Below are 24,526 nucleotides of genomic sequence, written 5' to 3' on the forward strand. Positions count from 1 at the left end.
TGAGATTAAACTGACAAAGCATCTAGACTATTCTGCCAAGGAGGAACAGTAGTGCCAAAAAGGAGCTTGACAACTGATCCCCTAAGTGGCTGAAAAGGAAGTGTGGATATCAGGTCACTATAACATATGGTCCAGAAAACAAGTCGATAAGACATGATAAAGTATGCAATGAAACCACATAGATCAGATTTCTATGAACAGTTAATCAAATAGTGACCCGGACTATTGCAATTACCCCCTTTTTTTTCTCTCTTGCACTGGCTCTATGCAAACCCACACACTCACACATACTACACTGACACTCCAACACAAACATACACACACACATGCATATTGACGCCACACACACTCACACAACCTCTCTGATTCAGAGGGGTTAGGTTAAATATGGAAGACACGTTTCGGTTGAATGCGTTCAGTAGGGGTCCCCTGTAACTCAGTTGGTAGAGCATGGCGCTTGCAACACCAGGGTTGTGGGTTCGTTTCCCACGGGGGGCCAGTATGGAAAATGTATGCACTCACTAACTGTAAGTCGCTCTGGATAAGAGTGTCTGCTAAATGACTAAAATGTAAATGTAGGGCAACTGACTAGATATCCCCTTTCCCCCTTTTCACACTCTTCACACACGCTGCTGCTACTCTGTTTATTATCTATCTTGATTGCCTATTTACTTTTACCCCTACCTACATGTACATATTACCTCAATTACCTCAACTACCTTGTACCCCTGCACATTGATTCGGTATTGTTATATTATTGTGTTCATATTTCCTATTTTTATTGAGCATATTTTTCTTACTTTTTAACTCTGCATTGTTGGGAAAGGGTTCGTAAGTAAGCACTTCACGGTAAAGTCTACAGCCGTTTTATTCGGCAAATGTGACAGATACAATTTTATTTTTATTTTATTTTATTTCATCATTTTGCATCTTGTTCTGATGACAGAATTCAGTAGCTTCACACAGATTACCTACAGTGAGGGAAAAAAGTATTTGATCCCCTGCTGATTTTGTACGTTTGCCCACTGACAAAGAAATGATCAGTCTATAATTTTAATGGTAGGTTTATTTGAACAGTGAGAGACAGAATAACAACCAAAAAATCCAGAAAAACGCATGTCAAAAATGTTATAAATTGATTTGCATTTTAATGAGGGAAATAAGTATTTGACCCCTCTGCAAAACATGACTTAGTACTTGGTGGCAAAACCCTTGTTGGCAATCACAGAGGTCAGATGTTTCTTGTAGTTGGCCACCAGGTTTGCACACATCTCAGGAGGGATTTTGTCCCACTCCTCTTTGCAGATCTTCTCCAAGTCATTAAGGTTTCGAGGCTGACGTTTGGCAACTCGAACCTTCAGCTCCCTCCACAGATTTTCTATGGGATTAAGGTCTGGAGACTGGCTAGGCCACTCCAGGACCTTAATGTGCTTCTTCTTGAGCCACTCCTTTGTTGCCTTGGCCGTGTGTTTTGGGTCATTGTCATGCTGGAATACCCATCCACGACCCATTTTCAATGCCCTGGCTGAGGGAAGGAGGTTCTCACCCAAGATTTGACAGTACATGGCCCCGTCCATCGTCCCTTTGATGCGGTGAAGTTGTCCTGTCCCCTTAGCAGAAAAACACCCCCAAAGCATAATGTTTCCACCTCCATGTTTGACGGTGGGGATGGTGTTCTTGGGGTCATAGGCAGCATTCCTCCTCCTCCAAACACGGCGAGTTGAGTTGATGCCAAAGAGCTCGATTTTGGTCTCATCTGACCACAACACTTTCACCCAGTTCTCCTCTGAATCATTCAGATGTTCATTGGCAAACTTCAGACGGGCATGTATATGTGCTTTCTTGAGCAGGGGGACCTTGTGGGCGCTGCAGGATTTCAGTCCTTCACGGCATAGTGTGTTACCAATTGTTTTCTTGGTGACTATGGTCCCAGCTGCCTTGAGATCATTGACAAGATCCTCCTGTGTAGTTCTGGGCTGATCCCTCACCATTCTCATGATCATTGCAACTCCACGAGGTGAGATCTTGCATGGAGCCCCAGGCTGAGGGAGATTGACAGTTCTTTTGTGTTTCTTCCATTTGCGAATAATCGCACCAACTGTTGTCACCTTCTCACCAAGCTGCTTGGCGATGGTCTTGTAGCCCATTCCAGCCTTGTGTAGGTCTACAATCTTGTCCCTGACATCCTTGGAGAGCTCTTTGGTCTTGGCCATGGTGGAGAGTTTGGAATCTGATTGATTGATTGCTTCTGTGGACAGGTGTCTTTTATACAGATAACAAGCTGAGATTAGGAGCACTCCCTCTAAGGGTGTGCTCCTGATCTCAGCTCGTTACCTGTATAAAAGACACCTGAGAGCCAGAAATCTTTCTGATTGAGAGGGGGTCAAATACTTATTTCCCTCATTAAAATGCAAATCAATTTATAAAATTTTTGACATGCGTTTTTCTGGATTTTGTTGTTGTTATTCTGTCTCTCACTGTTCAAATAAACCTACCATTAAAATTATAGACTGATCATTTCTTTGTCAGTGGGCAAACGTACAAAATCAGCAGGGGATCAAATAGTTTTTTCCCTCACTGTATTTCAGTTTTACAGATGCACCATGTTTATAAAGCTTAAAGGGATATGTTTCTCACGATGTCTCTTTGAAGATGATTTTGTCATCAGAGCTTGCTGTGGCAGCTTCCCTGCCCTTTATGATACCATTAGTGAGCAACTGCTCATTTGGTATGCTTGTCTGCAGTGGTAAAATATAACAAAACAAGGCATGGGTACATAAATAATCATTACACAGTGTGTGTGTGACAGGAGTGAACTAAGGAAAAGAAACCGTCACAATGACAAGAGACATGAAGCTGGAAATGCACCTCCACCCCCAATCCAAGACTGTATGTCCTGTTTCCAACCGACGATGTGGTTCAGGGATTAGAATCTACAGCCACACTATGACACTCATGTCATCATCGGATACGATGGATTACTAGTAAGCAAGTGTGTGTTTGTGGGTCAAACAATATCACTATTATTCACTGTTCCTATGGTACACATTCATTTCTACACATGGAATAGCTGATATATTTTCCCTGTGGTAATTGCTGTGTTTTGATCCTTAGAGGCATATCAAATCCAATTGTATTTGTCACATGCGCCAAATACAAAGGTGTAGACCTTACAGTGAAATGCTTACTTACAAGCCCTTAACCAACAATGCAGTTTTAAGAAAAATAAGTGTTAAGTAAAAAATAGATAAGTAAAGTGACTATGCATAGATAGTAAACAGAGAGTAGCAGCAGTGTAAAAAGAGGGGGGGACAATGCAAATAGTCCGGGTAGCCATTTGATTAGCTGTTCAGGAGACTTATGGCTTGGGGGTAGAAGCTGTTGAGAAGCCTTTTGGACCTAGACTTGGCGCTCTGGTACCGCTTGCTGTGCGGTAGCAGAGAGAACAGTCTATGACTAGGGTGGCTGGAGTCATTTACAATTTTGAGGGCCTTCCTCTGACACCGCCTGGTATAGAGGTCCTGGATGGCAGGAAGCTTGGCCCCAGTGATGTACTAGGCCGTACGCACTACCCTCTTTAGTGCCTTGCGGTCGGAGGCCGAGCAGTTGCCATACCAGGCGGTGATGCAACCAGTCAGGATGCTCTCGATGGTGCAGCTGTATAACTTTTTGAGGATCTGAGGACCCATGCCAAATATTTTCAGTCTCCTGAGGGGGAATAGGCTTTGTCGTACCCTCTTCATGACTGTCTTGGTGTGTTTGGACCATGATAGTTTGTTGGTTATGTGGACACCAAGGAACTTGAAGCTCTCAACCTGTTCCACTACAGCCCCGTCGATGAGAATGGGGGCGTGCTCAGTCCTCTTTTTTTTCCTGTAGTCCACAATCATCTCCTTTGTCTTGATCACGTTGAGGGAGAGGTTGTTATCCTGGCACCACACGGCCAGGTCTCTGACCTCCTCCCTATAGGCTGTCTCATCGTTGTCGGTGATCAGGCCTACCACTGTTGTGTCGTCAGCAAACTTAATGATGGTGTTGGAGTCGTGCTTGGCCTTGCAGTCATGGGTGAACAGGGAGTACAGGAGGGGACTGAGCACGCACCCATGAGGGGCCCCCTTGTTGAGGATCAGTGTGGCAGATGTGTTGTTACCTACCCTTACCACCTGGGGGCGGCCCGTCAGGAAGTCCAGGATCCAGTTGCAGAGGGAGGTGTTTAGTCCCAGGATCCTTAGCTTATTGATGAGCTTTGAGGGCACTGTGGTGTTGAACGCAGAGCTGTAATCAATGAATAGCATTCTCACGTAGGTGTTCCTCTTGTCCAGATGGGAAAGGGCAGTGTGGAGTGCAATAGAGATTGCATGATCTGTGGATCTGTTGGGGCGGTATGCAAATTGGAGTGGGTCTAGTGTTTCTGGGATAATGGTGTTGATGTGAGCCATGGCCAGCCTTTCAAAGCACTTCATGGCTACAGACGTGAGTGCTACGGGTCGGTAGTCATTTAGGCAGGTTATCTTAGTGTCCCTGGGCACATGGACTATGGTGGTCTGCTTGAAACATGTTGGTATTACAGACTCAGTCAGGGACATGTTGAAAATGTCAGTGAAGACACTTGCCAGTTGGTCAGCACATGCTCGGAGTACACGTCCTGGTAATCCGTCTGGCCCTGTGGCCTTGTGAATGTTGACCTGCTTAAAAGTCGAAAATGTATGCACTCACCAACTGTAAGTCGCTCTGGATAAGAGCGTCTGCTAAATGACTAAAATGTAAGTCTTACTCACATCGGCTACGGTGAGTGTGATCACATAGTCATCCGGAACAGCTGGTGCTCTCATGCATGCTTCAGTGTTGCTTGCCTCGAAGCGAGCATAGAAGTGATTTAGCTCATCTGGTAGGCTTGTGTCACTGGGCAACTCGTGGCTGTGCTTCCCTTTGTAGTCCGTAATAAACTCAGCAAAAAAGAAACATCCCTTTTTCAGGACCCTGTCTTTCAAAGATAATTTGTAAAAATCCAAATAACTTCACAGATCTTCATTGTATAGGGTTTAAACACTGTTTCCCATGCTTGTTCAATGTCATTAAGACACTAACATCTTACAGATGGTAGGCAATTAAGGTCACAGTTATGAAAACTTAGGACACTAAAAGAGGCCTTTCTACTGACTCTGAAAAACACCAAAAGAAAGATGCCCAGGGTCCCTGCTCATCTGCGTGAACGTGCCTTAGGCATGCTGTAAGGAGGCATGAGGACTGCAACTGTGGCCAGGGCAATAAATTGCAATGTCCGTACTGTGAGACGCCTAAGACAGCACTACAGGGAGACAGGACGGACAGCTGATCGTCCTCGCAGTGGCAGACCACGTGTAACAACCCATGCACAGGATCGGTACATCCGAACATCACACCTGCGGGACAGGTACAGGATGGCAACAACAACTGCCCGAGTTACACCAGGAACGCACAATCCCTCCATCAGTGCTCAGACTGTCCGCAATAGGCTGAGAGAGGCTGGACTGAGGGCTTGTAGGCCTGTTGTAAGGCAGGTCCTCACCAGACATCACCGGCAACAACGTTGCCTATGGGCACAAACCCACCGTCGCTGGACCAGACAGGACTGGCAAAAAGTGCTCTCACTGACGAGTCGCGGTTTTGTCTCACCAGGGGTGATGGTCGGATTCGCGTTTATCATCGAAGGAATGAGCGTTACACCAAGGCATGTACTCTGGAGCGGGATCGATTTGGAGATGGAGGGTCCGTCATGGTCTGGGGCGGTGTGTCACAGCATCATCGGAATGAGCTTGTTGTCATTGCAGGCAACCTCAACACTGTGCGTTACAGGGAAGACATCCTCCTCCCTCATGTGGTACCCTTCCTGTAGGCTCATCCTGACATGACCCTCCAGCATGACAATGCCACCAGCCATACTGCTCGTTCTGTGCGTGATTTCCTGCAAGACAGGAATGTCAGTGTTCTGCCATGGCCAGCGAAGAGCCCGGATCTCAATCCCATTAAGCACATCTGGGACCTGTTGGATCGGAGTGTGAGGGCTACGGCCATTCCCCCCCAGAAATGTCCGGGAACTTGCAGGTGCCTTGGTGGAAGAGTGGGGTAACATCTCACAGCAAGAACTGCCAAATCTGGTGCAGTCCATGAGGAGGAGATGCACTGCAGTACTTAATGCAGCTGGTGGCCACACCAGATACTGACTGTTACTTTAGATTTTGACCCCCCCTTTGTTCAGGGACACATTATTCCATTTCTGTTAGTCACATGTCTGTGGAACTTGTTCAGTTTATGTCTCCGTTGTTGAATCTTGTTATGTTCATACATATATTTACACATGTTAGGTTTGCTGGAAATAAACGCAGTTGACAGTGAGAGGACGTTTATTTTGTTGCTGAGTTTAGTTTGCAAGCACTGCCACATCCGACAAGCGTCGGAGCCGTTGTAGTGCGATTCAATCTTAGTCCTGTATTGACGCTTTGCCTGTTTGATGGTTCGTCGGAGGGCATAGCGGGATTTCTTATAAGCGTCCGGGTTAGCGTCCTGCTCCTTGAAAGCGGCAGCTCTACCCTTTAGCTCAGTGCAGATGTTGCCTGTAATCCATGGCTTCTGGTTGGGGTATGTACGTACGGTCACTGTGGGTCGACGTCATCGATGCACTTATTGATGAAGCCAGTGACTGATGTGGTGTACTCCTCAATGCCATCGGAAGAATCCCGGAACATATTCCAGTCTGTGCTAGCAAAACAGTCCTGTATCTTAGCATCTGCGTCATCTGACGACTTCTGTATTGAGCGAGTCACTGGTACTTCCTGCTTAGTTTTTGCTTGTAAGCAGGAATCAGGAGGATAACATTATGGTCAGATTTGCCAAATGGAGGGCGAGGGAGAGCTTTGTACGCGGCTCTGTGTGTGGAGTAAAGGTGGTCTAGAGTTTTTTTAACATGCTGGTAGAAATTAGGTAAAATGGATTTAAGTTTCCCTGCATTAAAGATAAAGAGTTAGCACAGCTATAGCCTGAGAAGATAATGCTTACCACAAGCATACAGTGCCCTTTCTCAAAACACTCATTATTGTAGTGGAAAGAGGTTATAAACGACTGTTGATAGGGCTGAGATTAAACTGTGTATTACTGCCCAACCCCCTCACTAGATCCCGTTTGTAAATACCACCTTCATTTGAGAAAGGAAATGCACCTGGGCCTGTGTTGAAATGGGATGCAGCTCACATCCTTCTCTTCTAGCCTGTACGAGGTTCAATCTGTTCCAGGACAATAATCACAATCCATTTGACTTTCCTCCCCCTGGTATTTTAGCTCAGGTACGTAAGACTATTCAGGACCTTGAAATGGTAGACAGTAGAGAAATTAGAGAATAATGTTCTGGGCTGAAGCTGATTGAAAAAGTATTATTCAGGTTTTGGCAGTTTATTGCTGATGTTTGATTGTTTAATTCTGTATGTTGACAAAAAATACATACCTTTGTTTATACCTTAGGCAGATACCAAGAACCAATGTAGATAGAATGAGCTGGAGAAGACTTCTCAGAACAGAGTGCCATGGAGAAGAGTCATCGATGGCCTATGCTCCCAAATGAGCGATGGGCCTAAGTAAGTAAGTACGTTTGTTTATACCTTTCGCATACCTGATGCATGTACGTATCTGTACAATGTACAGCATTTAGGTCCTATAATTACATTTGTTATACTACTGTAATAAACGGTAAAATAACATAACTTTCTACAAAATTGCTGCTGCTGCCTACAATCGATTTTCAGCAGACTCCTGACAACAACAACAATGTGCTATCTTCAATCATAATGATATCAACCCATTTTCTGCTCAAATCCGACAGTGATGACCTCTCATACAAGACAATGGTGATAATAGTCAGGGGAGCGCTTTTCTTAGCTTCCTGCTGTTTTCATGTTAGTTTTGATTACATGTTGGCGATATTGGACATCCCACTCAGGCTACAGTCATCTATCACATCACTACGGCAATAACACCAGTGTCTTTTTGCATTCGTGATGCTCCTTTCCCATATAATCACTGGTGTTGGCTTCACGGTCTTGTGCCTGTAAATATGACAACGCTGTCTCCATTCATATAATGTAAGTATACACTCCCTGGCAACTGTGTAAGAGAGGGCTAAAGGTCAGCTGACCAATAACTAAGGTAGGAGAAGAAGAGAGGAAATGAGGGAGTGGAGAGGGGGGAGCTAAGTCAGTTACTTCTCCCACTAGGCAAAAACTATTATCATCAATGTCTAAATTGCTGTCTGTACAAAGATAAGGCACTTTATGACTAGACTCCTGCACTAGTCCACCCCCACTATAACTCTTGATTCGCAGATAATGGCTGCTAATGTGCATCTCTGTGTATCTACGTGTATGGGCATGTTTTGCGTAAGTAGGATTCTTTGAAATATGAATACATATGTGATAAGATGATGTGTGTGTGGCCAATGGCCATGTGCGTCAGAGCGTGTGTGTGTGTGTGTGTGAGGGTCATGCTGCTCACCCGTACATTAAGCTAAGTGCTCCTTGGCTCTCCAGCAGTAGTAAATGGAGTCTTATGGCCCGAGGAGGTTTTGTCTTCCAGCTCTGAATGAAAAGCAGAGACTGTCCCCAGCCTCAGGTCACCACTCCTGTGAATCATCCAAATCAGAGGACAAAGAGAGATGCCTCTCTTTTGTAAGTGTGTGAGTGAATGTGTCTGTGCCAGTATGTATGCATGTGAGTGCATCTGTGTGTATAAATGCCTTTCTGCATGTGGGGTCTTTCTGTGATGGTATTTAATGCACGTACAGGATATAACCTGTGTCAGCACTCTTTACATTTCTTGTCATTCAAACCAAAGAAATAAGAAATATATCAACATAATACCACCAATTCCTGGCAGTATTACCATTCCAGTGCTACCGTCTACACCTCTGCATTTAGCTCAAACTGCTGGAATCCATTTTAAATGCAATTCCTTTGATAATCATATCTTACAGTGGCTTAAATCTCATATACAACAAGAGGTAAACCCCACAGAGGAATATAAAATGGGATGTTTTGTGCAGATAATCATCTCTCTGCAGTGGATCTTGTTCCTCTGTGGTACTGCTGCAACGGTTTGCGGTCTTTAATGATGTGAGTACTGTATGGCTGAGTGTGCTGCCGCTTGCATCAGTCCCTCACTTTACTCTCTGACCATCTCTCTCCACAGCTTGTGGGTTTGAGAAGCGCTAGGATTTGACATAACAAGCCCAGCACTCACTGTCTCACACTTCATCTGAAGAGCCTACTTATCTCTGGTTATGTAATTATATAGCAGTATTATATAATCTTTGTGTGATATTCTGTCATATGTAAGAATTAGAATCTGTGTGATACTGTATTGTGTGTATAGAAAGAAAGAAAATAAGCTCTTAGCTACTTTTGAAGTGTCTCTTTCTTTTCATGACTAGACTGATTGCAGTCACTTTCATCAGCTAAAAATATACTGTATAGTCAACTGTATTATTCATATTCAATGCTGAAAGGGAAACACCTTACAAAACTGTAAACATTGATCACTATGCCCTCAATGTTATTGTTCTGAGAAGAAGGTGCAATGACCTGGGAGCGGTGATAGACCAGGATGATACTTTGAAACACTTTGACTAAATTAATCACATTCATTCAATGTTCTGCCAAGTAATTATGGGTGCCATCATTATAGATATGGAAGCATGAGACACGCATGGCATCATGTTTATTGATTATCAGTCAGTATTCTTCTGGTGACTAACACCAGATTTGGGTCATGGACTCTCCTGCATTAGGTTGCATGACATTACTTGGTGCAGGTGCAACCTACAGTGTATGTTTGCAGAAAGGGAGGAACTGGTATTAATATCTCAATTAAAATTCTGTGTTGGCGTGTAGTGAAAGCAAATCCCATGCTTCTCACTAAATGCCAACACAGAATTTAAATTCTCCATTATGCTGATTTAATCAATTTGAATGATCTTCTCACTGTTTGTCTTAGATTATACTTGAGCAAAAGCCTGATCTATGGTTAAGAATGGTTACTCCAAGAATGGACCAGACAGAACGCTTCACTGAGACACAAAAGGAAATGGATGTAACCTACTAAGGTAAGGCTTAAATAAGTAGGTAAGTATACATATACACTGAGTATACCAAACATTAGGAACAATAATAATGAGTTGCACCCCCCCCTTTTGCCCTCAGAACATGGACTCTAGGTGTCGGAAGCGTTCCACAGGGATGCTGGCCCATGTTGACTCCAATGCTTCCCACAGTTGTGTCATGTTGGCTGGATGTCCTTTGGGTGGTAGACCATTCTTGATGCACACAGGAAACTGTTGAGCTTAAAAAACCCAGCAGCGTTGCAGTTCTTGACACAATCCAGTGTGCCTGGCCCTTACTACCATACCCCGTTCAAAGGCACTTCAATCTTTTGTCTTGCCCATTCACCCTCTGAATGCCACACACACACAATCCATGTCTCAATTGTCTCAAGGCTTGAAAATCCTTCTTTAACCTGTGTCCTCCACTTCATCTACACTGATTGAAGTGGATTTAACAAGTGACATCAATAAGGGATCATAGCTTTCACCTGGATTCACCTGGTCAGTCTATGTCATGGAAAGAGCACGTGTTCCTAATGTTTTGTATACTCAGTGTATATATATTTTTACTTGGGTCAACTTGATGAATGCATACTTGTAACTAAGCAAGCACAAAACAATGTTACTTGTAATGTATTTAGTGGAAGTTAAGATGTTAAGGACTGTATCTCATCATGATTCAGCCATTTATTTTATTGAGAGAAAGTGTGTTGTGGCCTAATTCACTGAATTGTCTGAAGACTGCCTGCAATAGAAAGGTAATCAATAATGCATGTATCCAGTGTGTCATATCCACCAACAGGTATGTAGCCTAGCCTACCAGTGCTGGTAGTAGTAAACCGTGTTGCACGTAACAGTACCATTTTGGACCTGCAGAAAACTGTTGGAGTAAGTAAGTAGGCTATTCTTCATTCTATAGTAGACTAGTAGCCGGCGCTGAGCCAGGGAAAATAAATGTATTACGCTGGATATAAGGTGTTCCTCACCCACACAATATAAATTAGCACAAATCAGTGCATTTAAACCAGCAATGCGCCTGAGAATGTACACACACACACACACACACGGTAATAAATGGATTGTTAAGGCGCAAGTTCAGCCCTGAAATAATTTCAGGACCGTGGACAGCGGCCATTCGCCGAGAATGGCTTTCAAGGCCATGGACAGCGCCGTATGAAAATCTGTTGTCGCCTAGTTGGCTTTACGTGGTTACAAACAATTTACACAGAGCCTAACGCACTGCCGCTGGAAAGACTAGCCTACTTTGTTTTCAACATTATACCAGCCATGGTCTACATATGTTTTCAAATATTTAAGAAAGATAATTACTCCTTTTTGTCAAGTGAATGTGAAACATTGCCGTAGTGTTAATTGTGTTTTCTTTAGCCTACACTTCACGCTGTTGGAGACTAGCGGGAATTATAATTTGGCACAATGGTTTGCAACTGGTCGAGCTGTTGGAATTTGGAACGATGCCGGATAGAACAAAGCTGACTCCATTAAACACAAATGAGCAAGACACTGCAACATAAACACAAGGCTATACTGCACAAACGTTTCAGCACATACAATACGTTTTACAGCACCATTCATTTGCCTTTCAAATGGAGCCATTTATCTTCAGCCTGTCATCTGAAAGATATGACATTTTTAAAATGCATTTGAAGAATAACATGTTCTTAAATCTGTAGAAAATGTGTTTGTTTAGAGTCATCTAAGAACTGTCTGTTAAAGAGTCCTGCTCTGGAAATCAAAACCTAGTATCATATCGCAATAGTGATTTCTTATCAGAAGCATAGCATTGCCTATATAGGCAGTGCTTGACTTAGGATGAAAGTGCACGAGCTGTCTTTTTCCAAGTCGGTCCATTAGACCATGTTCACCGAAATTCACATATGACATAATGCTATAGAGACCTCTGATTATTCACTGTTAAGGGTTCATACACATTTTACATGACTTCTCCATGACTTTTAACCACATTTTCATGACTATTATTATAGCCTACATTAAAAAGTAAGCATTATTGACACTGGAAGGTTGCTGTGTCTGATCCCATGAAGGCCTACCATCTCCTGCCATTGTGCCCTTGATCAAGGCACTTAACCCCCCACAAAGTAGAACTGCACTGTTAGTCACATGTTGTCAACCCTTCATCTGGAGAGCTCCTGGGTGTGCAGGCTTGGCTTTTGAGCCAGCCCTGAAAAGTCTGATTATCAAGGTCCTGTTGAGCAGCTGCTGTTTAAGCTACAATGTGGTTGGACCAGGGCTTGAACAAAAGCCTGTACACCAAGTAGCAATCCTGGGGGATGGTTGGCCACCCTTGATATAAAATATTTCAACATTACAACCAATTACTTTTGTCTTTATAAAATGATTAACTAATTCAATGAATCAGGGATCAAATGGATACGGTAGGCTACTTCAAAGCAAGGTATCTAACTAGACATGTTAATATATAAGGCTAAAATATTCATATTTCAGGGGAGATCAATGCACAGCAAGTTATTTGTCAATTAGGCTATTCTTATAATATTTGTAACGTTATTGCAATTACATGACTACTGGGGCGGCAGGTAGCTTAGTGGTTAAGAGCGTTGTGCCAGTAGCCGAAAGGTCGCTGGTTCTAATCCCGAGCCGACTAGGTGAAAAATCTGTCGATGTGCCCTTGAGCAAGGCACTTAACCCTAATTGCTCCTGTAAGTCGCTCTGGATAAGAGCGTCTGCTAAATGACTAAAATGTAAAATGTTAATAGAGGGGAATCCTAGTTTTCCAACGGTGCAGATTTATTTAGGCTATCTACAGTCCCGGTGGAAAGGCGACAACTACTCTAATGTTGAGCTATATCTATAGTTAAATAGCGAGATAACTGCTATAAGTTTTGTTTTGGATATCTAATTAGTCTGTCTGTCTTGTAATTATTTTATACTTGCTGCTGAAATGTCGCTCTCTCCTCCGGCAACGGCCCACTCGCACTGGCACACACGCAGCACACACAGACAAGCACTGAAGGGTCATTCCGATAATGGCTGATATGTAGAATTGTAAGTGATTGATAATTTAAAAAAGTGTGCCTTCATGAATTACATTAACAAAAAATATTTAATTTATTTCCATGACTTTTCATGACCGTACAAACCCTCATTTGACATTTTGGAACAGTACATCATGTGCATTCAGGTTGGCGCATTTTTTATCTGCACAATCTCGAACAGCCTGCTGTCACTTACAGATTCACAGACAAGCGACAAATAAACTTGAACAAAGTGGGAACAGGAAATTAATGCCCATTCCCTATTGCTATTCAATGCAGATCCGGTACGCAATTCCCCCCCCCCCAAATTGAAGTGCCGGTACGGCGCTCCCGACAGCTCCGGCCAAAGTCAAGCGCTCCAGTCCGTCGCAGTGTTTCACGTCATGCTCCCTCTAACTACATTTTTCCATTTCACGGAATTGCCGGCACCACTCAATGAAATACAATTATTGATTGCACTCTCTCCTAGCGCTCCCCTGTCCCTCCTACTTCACTCTCTCTCTCTCGCTCTCTCTCTCGCTCTCTCGCTCTCTCTCTCGCTCTCTCTCTCTTTTCTTTCCTGAAGTACTGCAGAGAGAGAACAGCAACTACCTCAGTTCTACAGCGGGATACCAGCACATTTAGATTCATAAGACACAAGCAACTCGCCTGGTGCAATGGCTAACAACCAGCGCAATCCACTTTTCCTCTCTCCTTAAACAACGGTAAGCGGTTTGATTTCTTGAGGGAAAGCTGAGATTGGTATTTTTCAAGAAGGCTAGCCTACAGTGTTTCCTTTATTGTTTCATATAGACTTACTAGGAATGCAGAATAATTTTCATTATAGGCTAAGTGCAACGTAGGCTAATGTAGCAAAATACACTTTTTGATATTGTTAAATGCAAAGTTCCATTGCGTAATTCTAGACTGCAGTGCAACTGTGAGGAGGATGTTGGCAGGGATCCCCACTTTATTAATAATAAAAAGCTACTGCTTAATCTCATTCATAGCCTACGTCTGAAGTTGACCAGTTTTTTCAGTTGCATTGCCTTTGAAACTATACTGACAAAAAAAATTGTGCTCGATGTTTTTGGACGAATGGAGTGTTTATGCTTTTCTTTAGGCTATGCATAGTCCGTGCAATAAATGTGCTTCAAACCATCCAGATACATTACTATAATGTAGGTTAACATCAAAGAGAAAAGTTTGGTTTTAGTCATGTAACATTGCGGCTACACCTTTACAGACCCACCAAGTAAAGTCATGATGTCCATGATATATGTTTTTTATTACATTTTATTTAAATTGAAGTCGATAGTTGTTACAGTGTCAAATCTCTGCAAGTCTGACAGGAGCTCTCGGCTGCGGTGAATGAGCAGGCCATCACATGGCCGGTTGCCCCGAGCGCTTAAAGCACTCTGCATTACCGCCAAAAAGAGCGTGAGGCAGCGTGTACAGTAGCGTGCTGGGTACTGAGTCATCCGTGGACTGCACCTCAGAAAAGGCAACGATTGATAGGCAGGCTACCGAAGATCATGGCCAGTGAACCGGAAATCTGCATCAAAGTCCTTTGTAGGAGAAACATAGGCAGGCTTGCTTGGCAACATTTCAAAGGAAGGGAGCATACACCTAACCACATGTAACATATGGATTTGCATTAGTATATGCATCAAAAGTCCCAATGCAAAGTTACACCTCACTTTTCTATTTTTCGACTTATTACAGAAAACTGATCAGAGTTCCTAAGAATACCTAAGTCATGTCAGGGTGTGATGTAATATGGAGGACCCGGCAAGCAAGCCTATTCCCTATAATGTAAAACTCCAACAGAAATAACTTCAAATGTGTAATTTCAAATTAAACCAAATTGTTTGCACTCATGACTACTGGTTTCAATTACATTTTCAGCCAATTTACAAGCAAATACTTTATGGATGTATTGTTACAAATCAGCTTGCAAGGTTGCTAGCCAACTAGCCTGCTAATGTTAGCCCTACTAGCCTGCTAAAGTTAGCCCTACCAGCCTGCTAATGTTACTTTAGCACTGCATTAGTCAGCCAGTTGCTATCAACACCTAGCTTACAGCTACATTGAAGTAAACTAACCAGTTATCAAATAATGTTACCGGTATTTGCAGTTATCTTAGTCAGAAAGCCAGACAGCTAAAGTTAGTTATTTTAGCCTGCTAGCTAGCCTAGACAGCTAACTACCCTAGCTAACCAACCACCACGGTCAACATAGCTAAGTAGTAGGCCAGAGAACAACTAGTCTAGCACAGGTAGGAACCCACAAAACACACAAATAAGCCACCATATACAATGTAGAGAGAGTGGAGAAATACCGATTGACGGCTGATTTAGCTACCAAAGAAGAGCAAGAGAGGCCTTCAGAGGGAGTGGCCATTTCACCGGCCGAGGGAGAGTCAGCTAATCCAATGCGATATAATGAGGTAAATCCACATTGAATTTACCCGGTTCATCTACATCACTGCTGAAACTCGCGATGTACCGGTAGGTCGGTAGGAAACAGGTTGCAGGCTTCACATTCACGCATGGCACAGCACCTGGTTTCAGTCAGTCTCATTCTGAATCCTGCCTTCCACTGGTTAAACTAAGCCATCCACTGGTTAAACTAAGCCATCGAAGTCCTCCGGGGTGAAATGATCACTGCATACAGTAGACATGCGCACGGTTCCCTTACTTCAATCTGCTCACTTCAACCGGACAAACCAGTCCCACTTCAAAGCTAGCTTCTCATTTTTGGGCCACAAATTAGTCGTAACCCCGCCCGTGTGGGTATTACTGCACTATGTGGGTATTACTGCACTATGTGGGTATTACTGCACTATGTGGGTATTACTGCACTATGTGGGTATTACTGCACTATGTGGGTATTACTGCACTATGTGGGTATTACTGCACTATGTGGGTATTACTGCACTATGTGGGTATTACTGCACTATGTGGGTATTACTGCACTATGTGGGTATTACTGCACTAGCTACGGATGACAGAAAACGAAATCAACACTCGCTAGCTCGACCACTGCCAAACGCACAGAACAAGAGGAGATGCAGTTTTTTGCATGCATTTACAGTGCATTTGGAAAGTATTCAGACCCCTTGACCTTTTCCGCATTTTGTTACGTTACAGCCTTATTCTAAAATTGATTAAATCGTTTTCCCCCCTCATCAATCTACACACAACACCCCATAATGACAAAGCGAAAACAGGTTTTTAGAAATGTTTGCAAATTCATAAAAAATTGAAATATTACATTTACATAAGTATTCAGACCCTTTACTCAGTACTTTGTTGAAGCACCTTTGGCAGTGATTACAGCCTCGAGTCTTCTTGGGTATGACGCTACAAGCTTGCCACACCTGTATTTGGGAAGTTTCTCCCATTCTTCTCTGCAGTTGCTCTCAAGCTCTGTCAGGTTGGATGTGGAGCGTCACTGCACAGCTATTTTCAGGTCTCTCCAGAGATGTTAGATCGGGTTCAAGTCCGGGCTCTGGCTGGGCCACTCAAGGACATTCAGAGACTTGTCCTGAAGCCACTCCTTCATTGTATTGGTTGTGTGCTTAGGGTTGTTGTCCTGTTGAAATGTGAACCTTCGCCCCAGTCTGAGGTCCTGAGCACTCTGGAGCAGGTTTTCATCAAGGATCTCTCTGTACTTTTCTCCGTTCATCTTTCCCTCGATCCTGACTAGTCTCCCAGTCCCTGCCACTGAAATACATCCCCACAGCATGATGCTGCCACCACCATGCTTCCCCGTAGGGATGGTGCCAGATTTCCTCCAGACGTGACGCTTGGCATTCAGGCCAAAGAGTTCAATCTTGGTTTCATCAGACCAGAGAATCTTGTTTCTCATGGTCTGAGTCCTTTAGGTGCCTTTTGGCAAACTCCAAGTGGGCTGTCATGTGCCTTTTACTGAGGAGTGGCTTCCGTCTGGCCACTCTACCATAAAGGCCTGATTGGTGGAGTGCTGCAGAGATGGTTGTCCTTGTGGAAGGTTCTCCCATCTCCACAGAGGAACTCTGGAGCGCTGTCAGAGTGACCATCGGGTTTTTGGTCACCTCCCTGACCAAGGCCCTTCTCCCCAGATTGCTCAGTTTGGCCTCGCGGCCAGCTCGAGGAAGAGTCTTGGTGGCTCCAAACTTCTTCCATTTAAGAATGATGGAGGCCACTGTGTTCTTGGAGACCTTCAATGCTGCAGAATTGTTTTGGTACCCTTCCCTAGATCTGTGCCTCGACACAATAATGTCTCGGAGCTCTACGGACAATTCCTTCGACCTCGGTTTTTGCTCTGACATGCACTGTCAACTGTGGGACCTTATATAGACAGGTGTGTGCCTTTCCAAATCATGTCCAATCAATTGAATGTACCACAGGTGGACTCCAATCAAGTTGTAGAAACATCTCAAGGATGATCAATGGAAACAGGATGCATCTGAGCTCAATTTCGAGTCTCATAGCAAAGGGTCTGAATACTTATGTAAAAAAGGTATTTATTTTCATAAATTTGCAAAAATGTAGAAAAACCTGTTTTCACTTTGCATTATGGGGTATTGTGTGTGAGGAAAAAAATGTATTTAATCCATTTTAGAAAAAGGCTGTAACGTAACAAAATGTGAAAAAACTCAAGGGGTCTGAATACTTTCCGAATGCACTGTATTTGGTTTCTTCTTCGTGGATGTACATAGTAGCTCACCAATGCCAACAGTTGGTCTTGAATGCAATAACATTCTAGCATTGCTAGTAGCTAACCGGTTCGCCATATGACGAAGATATCCGAAAATAAGTTCATAAATATTTCAAAACCCCAAAACATAACAATTTTTGGAGTTATTGTTAACCACACCGTGACTACAACTAAGTTACTAAGTCTTTGACCATACTACGTTGTTACTTTGGTGAGTAAAAACACATGCTGCCTACCCTTTACGTTGTCTTCAAAACAGCTTGACAGATTTTAATGGGCGGTGTTGTCTGTCTGGAGTCAGTTGGTGGAAAACAAGAGACTATTTTGTTTTATCCTCACTTGACTTTTAATGGTGTTGACAGCTAAATTATGCCATGTGTAAGCTATGGCTTTCAGATTCAGGAAAAAGCTCCTGGAAGAGGAAAGGGAATCACCAATCAGTTAACCTATCAATCACCAATCAGTTAACCTATCAATCACCAATCAGTTAACCTATCAATCACCAATCAGTTAACCTATCAATCACCAATCAGTTAACCTATCAATCACCAATCAATCCCGAACGTTATAGTTTTGTCACTCAAATCTAAACCCATATAGTTTTCTCCCAGGTGGACCATACACTCTAGCAACCCCTCTCGACTCAAAGCTACATCATTGAGAGAGGTAGTTCATTGACACTGGCCCAATGACAATGCAGTAAAAGTGGATGCCTCCAAATAGACCCAGTGCGTCAGCCATGCAAGTAACCCTGTCTAAGCACTAAGCAAATGAACAATTTGCAGATAAATCATTTGTATATCTGGGATTATTGAACCTGGTAATGTAATTACTTGGCATCGTACAATAATGTTATTCAGCCACGTCCTTTGAACTCCACTTTCTATCTGCAATTAACATTTGAACCACAGAATTTCCCCCTTGTTTTTCGTATTACTATTTTTCTTGGGATACCCACAATATTATTCTTTATCAGAGCAAGATTGTTCTGCATAAATTCTTTAATCTCTTCACACATAAATGTACATGTGTCTCCATTTTCACCATTTTCTCTCTTGATGTAATTTGTGGTGGTACAAAGAAGTCCCTTTCCAAACTAGAGTCAGGCTGGTGAATCACTGCCAAAGACTATAGTGTAAAAGCCGCATCCAGCAGCGAGTGGCGTGCTCTCCGTCTTCTCTGTTAGAGCTCTCTGTGTTTCCTAGCTCTGCAGTGAGGGGCTGGCACGGCTGGGTGACCATATGTCCACCGCTCAGATCAAACAGGAACCAGTGTGTGTCCACTGGGAGCCAAGAGACAACACATACAGTACACTCTGTTTGGATCCTCCCTCTCTCCCTGACTCAAATGTGACTCTGTTAACTATAATGTGACATAGTAATAGTAAACGGGAACTAGGTGATGTTGTAATACAAATCCCAAAGATGAACAGAGTGCAGTTATCTGATATCCCATTGGCCATTATACCCAATATCCTTGTGAAGGTTGACTCTGCACTACAGAGCACTATTGAAGCAGGTTTCTTCCAGTCTGTGTACCCACATGACTAGTTTGCCTTAGCGCTCTTCCATTCCTCTCTCACTTTATTTACTCTCCTTTAATCTCTCTCACTCATCCCTCTCTTCTCTCCCTTCAACCCTCTCTCTTTCTTTCCTGCCATCCCCTCTCCTCTTTCATCTCAACTCTCTTTCCCCCTCTCCTTCTCTCCCCATCTCACCTCCATATCTCTCCTCGCATCCTCCTGTCTCCATACCACTCCCTTTTCCTATCCCTCTTTATACATCCCTCTTTTCTCTGTATTCCACCATTCTACCCTCTCTCTCTCTCTCTCTCTCTCTCTCTCTCTCTCTCTCTCTCTCTCTCTCTCTCTCTCTCTCTCTCTCTCTCTCTCTCTCTCTCTCTCTCTCTCTCTCTCTCTCTCTCTCTCTCTCTCTCTCTCTCTCTCGCTCTCTCTCTCTCTCTCGCTCTCGCTCTCTCTCTCTCTCTCTCTCTCTCTCTCTCTCTCTCTCTCTCTCTCTCTCTCTCTCTCTCTCGCTCTCTCTCTCTCTCTCTCGCTCTCTCTCTCTCTCTCTCTCTCTCTCTCTCTCTCTCTCTCTCTCTCTCTCGCTCTCTCTCTCTCTCTCTCTCTCTCTCTCTCTCTCTCTCTCTCTCTCTCTCTCTCTCTCTCTCTCTCTCTCTCTCTCTCTCGCTCTCTCTCTCTCTCTCTCTCTCTCGCTCTCTCTCTCTCTCTCTCTCTCTCTCTCTCTCTCTCTCTCTCTCTCTCTCTCTCTCTCTCTCTCTCTCTCCGCTCTCTCTCTCTCTCTCTCTCTCTCTCTCTCTCTCTCTCTCTCTCTCTCTCTCTCTCTCTCTCTCTCTCTCCCGTCTCTCCAACCCTTCTCCCCCTTCCACTCTCAGTAATGGCATCAGTGTCTGATGAAATCTCCTAACTGAAGACATCCCAGTCCCAGGCTCTGTCTTGCAGATGAGGTCATGCGCTCTCCGTTTTGATGCTGATGGAACAAACCAACTGCCAAACCGTCCATCCACGCTTGTCTTTCAAAGGGTAGGACACTCACAAGTCAAACATGACTAAGACTGAATATATTAATAATTTCAGTTTAAATAGATTGCCTCCCCTACATTGCTATTATATCCACCATAGGATGTTATGATCTCATGAAAATATATGAGGTGTTTACAGTAGGTGTGGGTCAGGAAACCTGTAAACTCCTCCTGTAACAAGGTAGCTTTTGTTTTTCATTCTAACCACCTGCTTGAAAAAGGTAAAATGGCCTTGTGATCTGTGTCAGGAATTCAGGCCAAGTAAGCAATATATTGTGATATACAGTGGGGGAAAAAAGTATTTAGTCAGCCACCAATTGTGCAAGTTCTCCCACTTAAAAAGATGAGAGAGGCCTGTAATTTTCATCATAGGTGCACGTCAACTATGACAGACAAATTGAGAAAAAAATCCAGAAAATCACATTGTAGGATTTTTAATGAATTTATTTGCAAATTATGGTGGAAAATAAGTATTTGGTCACCTACAAACAAGCAAGATTTCTGGCTCTCACAGACCTGTAACTTCTTCTTTAAGAGGCTCCTCTGTCCTCCACTCGTTACCTGTATTAATGGCACCTGTTTGAACTTGTTATCAGTATAAAAGACACCTGTCCACCACCTCAAACAGTCACACTCCAAACTCCACTATGGCCAAGACCAAAGAGCTGTCAAAGGACACCAGAAACAAAATTGTAGGCCTGCACCAGGCTGGGAAGACTGAATCTGCAATAGGTAAGCAGCTTGGTTTGAAGAAATCAACTGTGGGAGCAATTATTAGGAAATGGAAGACATACAAGACCACTGATAATCTCCCTCGATCTTGGGCTCCACGCAAGATCTCACCCCGTGGGGTCAAAATGATCACAAGAATGGTGAGCAAAAATCCCAGAACCACACGGGAGGACCTAGTGAATGACCTGCAGAGAGCTGGGACCAAAGTAACAAAGCCTACTATCAGTAACACACTACGCCGCCAGGGACTCAAATCCTGCAGTGCCAGACGTGTCCCCCTGCTTAAGCCAGTACATGTCCAGGCCCGTCTGAAGTTTGCTAGAGTGCATTTGGATGATCCAGAAGAGGATTGGGAGAATGTCATATGGTCAGATGAAACCAAAATAGAACTTTTTGGTAAGAACTCAACTCGTCGTGTTTGGAGGACAAAGAATGCTGAGTTGCATCCAAAGAATACATTTACATTTACATTTACATCATTTAGCAGACGCTCTTATCCAGAGCGACTTACAAATTGGTGCATTCACCCTATAGCCAGTGGGATAACCACTTTACAATATGTAAAAAAAAAAAATTTGTCTTAATTTTTGTAATTTTTATTATCGTTTGTTATTTTTAAATTATAATTAATTTTCTATTTTTATTTATTTGTATTTTTGTAAAAAAAAATTAGGGGGGGGTAGAAGGATTACTTTATCCTATCCCAGGTATTCCTTAAAGAGGTGGGGTTTCAAATGTCTCCGGAAGGTGGTGAGTGACTCCGCTGTCCTGGCGTCGTGAGGGAGCTTGTTCCACCATTGGGGTGCCAGAGCAGCGAACAGTTTTGACTGGGCTGAGCGGGAACTATGCTTCCGCAGAGGAAGGGGAGCCAGCAGGCCAGAGGTGGATGAACGCAATGCCCTCGGTTGGGTGTAGGGACTGATCAGAGCCTGAAGGTACAGAGGTGCCGATCCCCTCACAGCTCCATAGGCAAGCACCATGGTCTTGTAACAGATGCGAGCTTCAACTGGAAGCCAGTGGAGTGTGCGGAGGAGCGGGGTGACGTGAGAGAACTTGGGAAGGTTGAACACCAGACGGGCTGCGGCATTCTGGATGAGTTGTAGGGGTTTAATGGCACAGGCAGGGAGCCCAGCCAACACCATACCTACTGTGAAGCATGGGGGTGGAAACATCATGCTTTGGGGCTGTTTTTCTGCAAAGGGACCAGGACGACTGATCCGTGTAAAGGAAAGAATGAATGGGGCCATGTATCGTGAGATTTTGAGTGAAAACCTCCTTCCATCAGCAAGGGCATTGAAGATGAAACGTGGCTGGGTCTTTCAGCATGACAATTATCCCAAACACACCGCCTGGGCAACGAATGAGTGGCTTCGTAATAAGTATTTCAAGGTCCTGGAGTGGCCTAGCCAGTCTCCAGATCTCAACCCCATAGAAAATCTTTGGAGGGAATTGAAAGTCCGTGTTGCCCAGCGACAGCCCCAAAACATCACTGCTCTAGAGGAGATCTGCATGGAGGAATGGGCCAAAATACCAGCAACAGTGTGTGAAAACCTTGTGAAGACTTACAGAAAACATTTGACCTGTGTCATTGCCAACAAAGGGTATATAACAAAGTATTGAGAAACTTTTGTTATTGACCAAATATTTATTTTCCACCATAATTTGCAAATAAATTCATAAAAAATCCTACAATGTGATTTTCGGGATAATTTTTTCTCATTTTGTCTGTCATAGTTGACGTGTACCTATGATGAAAATTACAGGCCTCTCTCATCTTTTTAAGTGGGAGAACTTGCACAATTGGTGGCTGACTAAATACTTTTATCCTCCACTGTAAACTAACTGTGGGGCACTAAGATCCATTTGCATGCAACACTCCTGATGACACACATGGCCAACGCTATACATTGAATGTAAAACAAATGTTGTGAGCTAGTAGCTATATCTCTTGAGTCTAGACTCCGATGGAATGGAGTGCAGGAACTCCTGACTCTGTGATATACTCATCTAATCATGGTCCCAATGGATCTGTAGCTCTTAGCATTGTTGATCTCAGCCAACCCAAAGTCTTCATTAACACCAACAGTTATAAAATGGTGATTTAAACACTTTTTTCCATTTGTGAAAACTTTTGTATAAGTGTCAGAAGCCATGTCCTGAAAGCACATCTTTAATCTGGTCACTTATCTGTGGATTAATGCAAGGAGAAGTTAGGGCCCACGCAGTAGTTGACCTGGAGTTTTTCCCCCAGTCTAAAGAGGCTAAAGGAAAGCAGAGGCACCACCAGAGGGCCTATTTCCAGCCATCCTTCAGTTCACAGTAATGGTAGCTACACACCTTGTGTTAACCCCTCTGTATGCCAGTCCACACTCTCCCGTGACAGAGGTACCCCACTAGGGCAATCTCTGGGGGTCGATTGCCTTGTCAGGCCTGGTGCAGGATGACATCACAGTATGAACTGAACTGGGTTTGGTAGGAATGGAGGAGATGGAGAATTGATGGGGATGGGGGTGGAGATGGGGCGTTACAACCAAGTAGAGACTTATTTTTCTGGTTGATAAAAGAACTTGTAAAAACGTCCTTTTTCAATCAGTACACAACATGTTCATGACGTCACAAATAACTAGGTAGGAAGGTACATAGGGCCTGGTTTGGTGAAATGCCTTATATAGTTAGGGCAATTAGGTATGTTTGAAGGAGACTAGGTAGAGGTTTGGAGTGATAGCTAGTTAGTTAGTTTGACAGGTGGATACGAGGGGATGGTGGAGGGAGAGGTTGAATGGAAGGGTGTAAATGAACGGAAGAAAGTGGTGCGAGGTATAATGGATAGAAAGGGGAATAGAGTAAGGGAGTGATAAACAGATCAGATGTGAGGAGAGGGACGTAGGAATGGTATGATAGATGGCAGTGTGACTGCCCCTGTTGGTCTGGCTGTCTGTGCTGTCTCAGTCTCATCAGTGGTGGTCAGGTGAGGTGGACTGTGAGGGCCTTGGTATGCACACAGGTCTTCACTGATCCTCATCACCACTGACAGGGGGGCTTAGACTCCGCTCCACAGACTCTCTGACAGACAGATGTTGGACACACACACACAACCCACTGTGTGTGTGTGTGATCGGTGTGTGTGTGTGTGAGAGAGAGTGCATGAGAGAGAGAGAGAGTGCATGAGAGAGAAAGTGTGCATGAGAGAGTGTGTGCGTCTGTGTGTGAGTGTTTGTGTGCTCGCTTACTTTGCATTTAGAGGTGTGTGATCACCCAACTCATGACCTGCATGAAACACTAGGATGCGTCAATGTCTTGAGAGTCTGTCAGGAGTCTTGACAAGCCACTGGCAGCGCCTGACTCTGAGTTCACATAACAGAAGCATTAAAAGTGCAAGCTTCGCTGTCAAGAGTTCTAAAACATAAACTGC

The 24,526-nt window shown here is 43.8% G+C and overlaps 1 protein-coding gene across 2 annotated transcripts in view; it reads left to right on the forward strand.

Annotated features, from left to right (window-relative positions):
• Positions 1-13,525: 13,525 nt before the first annotated feature.
• The window catches only part of sv2ca (synaptic vesicle glycoprotein 2Ca), a 40,605-nt gene continuing 29,604 nt past the window's right edge, over positions 13,526-24,526 (forward strand). For both annotated transcript variants that reach the window (XM_041901237.2, XM_041901238.2), the window contains exon 1: positions 13,526-13,862. The gene's annotated coding sequence lies outside the window, so the exon portion shown is untranslated. The remainder of the gene's footprint in view (positions 13,863-24,526) is intronic.

Source organism: Coregonus clupeaformis, chromosome 16 (assembly GCF_020615455.1).
Source record: "Coregonus clupeaformis isolate EN_2021a chromosome 16, ASM2061545v1, whole genome shotgun sequence".
Taxonomy (NCBI): domain Eukaryota; kingdom Metazoa; phylum Chordata; class Actinopteri; order Salmoniformes; family Salmonidae; genus Coregonus; species Coregonus clupeaformis.